General features: G+C 37.3%; 1 long non-coding RNA gene across 2 annotated transcripts; it reads left to right on the forward strand.

Annotated features, from left to right (window-relative positions):
* Positions 1-2,921: 2,921 nt before the first annotated feature.
* Positions 2,922-5,252, forward strand: LOC116731009 (uncharacterized). 2 transcript variants are annotated; one of them, XR_004341463.1, is made up of 3 exons: positions 2,922-3,227; positions 3,319-3,405; positions 5,112-5,252. It is a non-coding gene; the product is annotated as an uncharacterized LOC116731009 (long non-coding RNA). The 2 variants fall into 2 exon arrangements; XR_004341464.1 differs by lacking the exon at positions 5,112-5,252 and adding an exon at positions 3,982-4,773.
* The last annotated feature ends 2,136 nt before the right edge of the window (positions 5,253-7,388 follow it).

The raw sequence follows: 7,388 nt of genomic DNA on the forward strand, positions 1-7,388 counted from the left end.
AAACATGATTTAACTCAGCACATGATGATTCACACTGGTGAAAAGCCGTTTTCATGTGTGACCTGTTTCAAAAGTTTTAGTCATAAACAGTGTTTAATTCAGCACATGACGCGTCACACAGTTGAAAAGCTGTAGAAGTATGTTCCATAAATGTCCTATGTTGTATTTGTTAAATGTGATCATTTTGATCTTCACATTTGGATACTTAGAGATGTTCAACCATGACACATTTTCCTTCATTGATGTTTTATTTTTCTGGTTTATTCTGTATCAAAAAACAATAATGATAAACTGTATGTTACTGTATTAAAATACTGTTTATGTGAAACTGTATGTTGTGTGTGTACAACGTGAAGAGCAGAGGGCTCAGCACACAGCCCTGAGGAGTGCCAGTACTGATGCTGATAGATGAAGAGGCTTGGGGGCTGTAACAAGGTAGCCGTTCGCGGTAGGATTTTACAGTGACGATGAAGCGTTGAGGCAGAGTCAGGTGGAAAACAGCAGTGGTTTTATTCTTCACACAACATTAGTGATGTTACGTGATGTGCCGAGGCTTCGAGGCGTGTGTCGAGTAATGGAGGGGGCGTTTCCGTAAAGCGCGTATCGAAGCTTGCTTCATTTAGGGGAGGAGCCGAAAACGATGACGTCCGAAGCCTCGCTGCCTGGCTGTACCACGTGACTGCTTCGGGAAGTGGCTCAGATGTTGGCGCGGGGTTTGACAGCTTTAGAAACCCCACAGGCTCCATTCAAAATGTGGGTTGTTGTAGGCGAGTTGCGGTCAGTTGAGAGAGTGGATAGAGTTTTGATAGTTTGGATAGTAGAGTCTGGATAGTGGTTATTTAGTTTGAGACAGTTAGTTTGGTGTTTGGAGAGTTTAGGAGAGAGATAGATAGATAGGAGATTTAGGAGCGTGAGGACAGGATAGGAGTAGGATGGAGCCGGCGAGAAAGAGGAGGATTTCCCCTATGTGGGAACATTTTGATTTGATAAGCCCTAACAAGGTAAGGTGAACTGAACATTTGCAGATGCATTATGTTTGCTTATGAGGAACTGTATTTTTCACTGTTTCTTATTTTCTGTAAAGGTGAGGTGTTTATTGTGCTCCAAGGAGTTGGGGTACAATAATAACACCTCATCCATGTAGTGTCAAAAAAGAGAAATCGTTTGAAACCAAAAACTGTGGAGAAATTGTTGTTTCTTAATAAAAATGCATGAAATCATCCAAGTTACACAAGCATTAGCCTATTCACTACCCCCTCCCTAGTTCCACAAGCACTTTCACTGTCCTCTGCCTGATTAAGCCCAGGCCATTTTTCTAGAGTTATAGAAAAACATTATTACACAACATGCCATATCACATGACACTACTATTTTGGGAATAATTACACACAGAGGATACATTCAAACAATATTTTATTATACACACATGTGTATACATAATTTATGTAGACAAATGATTTCGTCCTACACCTTTTGTGAAGTCATTCCCAAGAGCCATAATAGACAAAAATTCAATGCATCACACGTGTTAAGATACAGCTGGCTGTGATTATACACCTGGCCAGTAGGTGGTTTCGTGTGCACATGAAGCTTCAAGAAATGAACCCTTTCTCGAACCAGTTGGCTCAAGTGGTTCAATGCCTCATGAGGCTTCATCTCACCATCACTACACAACATCAACCAACACTTCACAGGTGAAAACTGCAGTCTTAAATAGTCCCAGCTGTGACGGATCAAACCACCTTTAATTCACAGGGGAATCTCAATTCATCAATATCCACTTATTTAATTAAAATACCTTTTACTAAATATAAACATTTCTATTTACTTTTTATAAATATTTTATGTTTTATCATTACACCAAATGAAACACCACAAAACCCATAAACAATTCCCCCCCACACACTTTTCAATGGCCTCTCCCGGAGACTATATATGGTGTCTGGACCCCCGGGGCAGTATTTGTCCAAACACCCGGAGAGGACACAGAAAAGACAGGTGAGTCACTCTACATTAGCACTCCACACCCAACAGATTATGCACAACACATTTGCTCAGTTTTACCCACCAGTAGCTCATTGCTCCGAGTAACAATTATCCTCCCTCCACAGGCAACCACCTCACTCGTCAATGAGGAGCAGCTGTGCAGAGCCCAGAACAAAAGGCTACATGCTAATGTCTAAAAATACTCAATAAATACAATTAAAAACTTCTTGTGTGCAAATTGTTACTGATGTGCAAATCTATGCTTAAAGTGCAGTGCTAAATAAAGTGCTTGTTAATAAAGTGCAAAAGTACTTTAAAAATGCAATACAGTGATTTCAGTAAAATAGTCCCAGTAATGAAGATCTCTTCATTACAGGGGCCCACTGACTATTTCATGCATTAACAGAGTTTGACCGGACATGGACTCCCTTCCAGAACATTCCCAAATGATTGGACTTGAGGGATTGATTTGTATTATTCTGTACCATAGAGAGTGTTAGTGGGGTTTATTTTTGTAGTTTTTTAAATCAACAATAGAATGTATATAATGGTTGAGTGTTTTAAAAAAATCTACAAAACAGTATTTGTGTTAATTTTGTGTTTAATGTAAAATGAGATTGAATCTGATTTCATTTCTTTCAAATTATGTTAACCAGTTTTACTCTACCTAATTAAAATCTATTCAAACAAAAAAAATCATTTGTACTTTAAAGAAATGCAAAATTCACCGCAAACTAATTTTCATGCATTGATTGCACAAAGTACATGTAATTATTTTTAATATTTTGCTTTTTTCTCTTGTTTTAGCTGTAATATTTTAATCTGTTCTGCTGCAGCATTTAGATTACTGTATTTTACTGTTGAAACTATTTTTATGTTTATATGTATTTTAGAAAGAAATAAAGGTGTAACATTTCATTTAACATTAAAAGTTTTGAGTTTTCCTTTAGTGTATGTTGTGCCTGATCCTTGAACCCAGTAGATGGTGGTACTACAGCTATACTGGTTGTAGCCACTGTGGTTCCTGTAACTGATGGGTTGCTGGTTCAAACTTCCCACATGTAACCCAGGTGTCCGCCATGACCCAATCACCTTCCCTTTAAGTTGATTGTCATGTGTGCTTCCGGGTTTTGTTTTTTCTTCCCCACCTTGCTGCTACTCACTGTTGGTTGTTTGTAAAACAACCTGGAGTTTCTGAATCGACTCATCACTCATTTAATCTCTAAAACTTGAAGATTGCGGTGAGTTGTTAAATACCATCTGACTTGACGTTGTATAGCATTTGCAATGATAGCGCCGCTAATATTTCCCTCCTGTTGAATCACTCGCCAGGTTGTGATCCATTGACAGCTGGTGAACCTTCCTGATCTGAGCAAGTTATCATTGCATCCACCTCATCAGATAATCCGTTACTCGACGGTGAGTAGATAATAGGGCGTTATTTTCGCTCTGCTGCGCCAGTTAGCATTAGCATTAGCTCTGATCCATCGACAATCAGTGGCCCACATCAGTTTAGTCTACTTATTAATTACTTACTTAATGAAGAATCACACTGTTGCAGCGAATTAAAGACCACACCTTTAATATTTAAGGGTTTACCTTTCAACTTTAGATTTGATTATTTTTTCCATAATTTCTTTATTGGTGTTGCATTCCATGTTGGTGCAGCGATGAAATTGGTACCTAATATGATTTAGTTTGTAGCTACTTTGATCAATCACATTTGTAAGTTGATTGATTTGATTCAATATTGGTTGTTTGTAACGACTGCTAATTATATTATCTAGGCAATTTTGAACTTGAATTATGAAGTGCGCTTTTTTAAAAAAAAGGATTTAAATTTTTCTTTTTATCTTCTCCTTTCTTTTTTATTTTTTCTATGAAGTTGTTAAAATATAGCAAGTACATATTTAATTGTTTTCTTGTCTCTTCCATTTAGTTTATATAAATATAATGTTTATATATGAACTTAATGTGTGTTATCTGGCCTTTTAGGTCAGGTTTTTCCCCCTTGCATTGACTTGATGACGGAAGATGGCGAGCTACCCACCCACCCTCTGGTGGTAGGAAAACGGAACTACACTTTCCCTACAGAAACGAACTAAACTCTGAGTATTGAAAAGGGAACATAATTATTCTCTTTGTTCTTGGATCTATTGTGGACTTTATTACGTTTGAAGTATCAATGATTATTATTATAATTGTTTTTGTTGGTTTGTTTTTTTCCCCTTCTGTTTTTGGAAATTTATTGTTTTGTTGTTTTGGTATTATTATTATTATTATTATTGCCACTGCAATAAATAGCAATATTAACAAACTTTACTTTTTTGTATCAGTTGTATTAATTATTCACCCCACTCATGACTCCGTGCCGTACCTACTTCTGATTATACAAACTGGTTAACACTACACCTCGCAGTCAGATCTGCTCAGTTGAGAAAGGCGCTACACACATCCATCTCAGTTGTTGAGTCCTTGAGCAAGGCACCAAACCTGCCTTACCTGCTGTTAGTCAGAAGTCCGATGGTGCCGATTGTGTAGCAGCTTCTGTCAGTCTGCCCTAGGGCAGCTGGGCTACAATGTAGCTTACCACCATCAACATGTAAAGCACTTTGGCATCCTCTGCACTAGATAAATCGCTATACATGCATTTACCATTGACTATACACTTGCATTTTGTCTTTTTGTTGTGTTTTGTATTAAACTTGTCCTGTCTGACAGTGTGACACTCAGCATTGTCGAGTACCAAGGTTAAGCCCTAAAGACTTGCACAAGTGGACCATTATGGCTTCCTCCTGATATAATTACATGAAAACTTTATTAGAAACTGCTTTGGGTTTATTTTATTAAATTGTAATGAGACGGAGAAGAAAGCTGGAGAGAAAAGAAAGGTGAGAAAAAAGTTTTATAGGGGGCCCCCTCCTCTCACCCAACTTGATATAAAGGTGATCACAGAGAGGAGGGAGCCAGAGACCAAACCTGACAGACAGACCAGGCACACAGAGACAAGATCACATGTTCCCATTCTCATGTGTACACCCAGACATTCAAACCCATGTAGACAATGTCAAAATAAACAAAACAAAAATGGACGCCATACACCCACTTGCATTTCTCATACACAGAGATCCAACCAGAACCAGGACCACCAGCTTAGGAATCATTCAAACCAAACCCCTATCCCAAGTCACAAAGCCAGCCTGCCAACCAAAGGATTCACCTAGTCCCAATGAAGAAGATCCAGCAGACATACAGGGCACCGGGTTGACTGAAAGAACCCCAACCCAAGAAATGGACCGACCGACTACTTCTTGAAGCCCATCAAGAAAATGCAGTGTGTGTGCAAAGCAGTAATCACAGCAAAAGGTTGCTACTTTGAAGAAACTAGAATATAAGGGGTATTTTCAGTTGTTTTAAACTTTTTTGTTTAGTGCATATTTCCACATGTGTTATTCATAGTTTTGATGCCTTCAGTGTGACTCTACAATGTCAATAGTCATGAAAATAAAGGAAACTCATTGAATTAAAAGGTGTGTCCAAACTTTTGGTCTGTACTGTATATGGTCTAAAAGTGATCTAAGCTTAGATTTAAAACTTATAAGATGATAAGTTTCTCTTTAAAACAAAATGACATTGTAACTGATGCTGTTATTTGTAAAATTATATTAACCAGTTCAACTCCACCTATGTAATAGCTTAATGAATAAATAAAAAATAATTACTTTTAAAATTCATTATAAATTAATTTTCATACATTGATGGTTCTTGATTGTAGAAAGTATGGTTGATTATTATTGTCTTCAGTAATTTAGTGTTTCTGTTGTCTTAGTTATATTTTTCTCTGTTCTGCTGCAGCTGTTTTCTATTATAGATCACCATGTTTCTAATGCTGGAACTAATTTAACCTCCACACATAGATATATTATTATTGTAGTAGAACATTTGCCTTTCCTGTGAAAATGTCGTGTTAGTGCTGAATGTTACTGCTGAAAATTGTAGAAACATTTGAGTTCAACTGCAGAACACTTGCTGAAATGAAATGAGTAGAAGCAGCAGGAAAAAGTTAAACAGTGCAAACCTGTCAGCCAAACTGAATAATTTAAAATCAGTACCAACATCCCTGCTTAAAACTTTAAATATGGCATAGTAATGCTTGCAAACATAAAATATAAGGTCATATATTGAATAATTTCAGTATTAAAGAGAGTAATGGCATTTAACCCATCTAGTGCAGTAGAAAGAAACTACAGTATTATTTAAATACCGGTAGAAAATTCAAATAGATAAAACCGTTAAAAGTCTTTTACACTCGACCACCAGCACCGCACAATTCAGTGAACAAACCGGTGCTGATCGGCTCTCAATAAGCCACAGGATGGGCGGAACCAGCGGTAAACTCCGAACAAAGCAGCAGCGATCATTGTGGATATACGGAAACTATAGGAAAGGTTCTGATCTGGTGGAGTGAAGAAACTGTGAAACATGTTGCGGGATGTAGGAGATACGAATCAGAAGACAATATTAACTTTGAATTTGTGGAAAACTGGAATACTAGTATTGTATTTGTTTTATTTAGATAAAGTGGAAGAAAAGATTTTACGTCTTTCAAAGAGAACTGGCACTGTATGAGAAATCTTTAGATGTGATGATCGTAAGATCCACAAGGTGGCGGTAATGCGATGACATGAATGAACGACAGTCATAAAATCCCAAAGAAGAAGAAGACAAAGAAAATGGCGCATGGTCTGTTTGGTTGAATGTTCGACTGTTTCTCTAAACGAGTTTATCAACGAGCCGTTAACTGCTGCTGAAGAAACATTCACAGAGTTTAAAGAAATCATCGTCAAGTCGGAGGAAGAGATGGATGATCATCGCAGACTGCTGGATTTTCTCCCGGAGGCCCCAGATAATCTTACACCGAATAGGTAGGAACCACCAGCGTTTGGATGCAGGTTAAGGTCTAAATGTCTGCACCTTTCTGTATGAGGATCATTTTAGTAAATGTTCTTTTCCCGTATAAATGTTTTGTTAACCGGTAAATGAACGCAGGAATCACAATTACGCTGTGAAAAATGGCTTATTGATGTAGAAATAAAATGACCTTTTATGGCTTTTCCTCCTTTAACTAATCAAACTTACTTTGAAAACAGGAGAAATGTGAACAATGCAGCGCAAGGTTAGTAAAGCAAAACAGCATGAAACAATAATAGTGTGTTAGTAGCTGTAAAATGTAATAATTTGTAATAAATAAATTGTAGTGGCGATTGTTTGTCAAACCAAACATCCTATAAAAGTTCAGTCAACAAGCCACTGCTGCCACTGAGGTGATGCTTCGTACGAAGGTAAAGAAGTTCAATGTCCAAAAAACTAGAAAATTGCTTTTATAGTTTATTTTTTCCAGT

Source organism: Xiphophorus hellerii, chromosome 13, assembly GCF_003331165.1.
Source record: "Xiphophorus hellerii strain 12219 chromosome 13, Xiphophorus_hellerii-4.1, whole genome shotgun sequence".
In the NCBI taxonomy this organism is placed as follows: domain Eukaryota; kingdom Metazoa; phylum Chordata; class Actinopteri; order Cyprinodontiformes; family Poeciliidae; genus Xiphophorus; species Xiphophorus hellerii.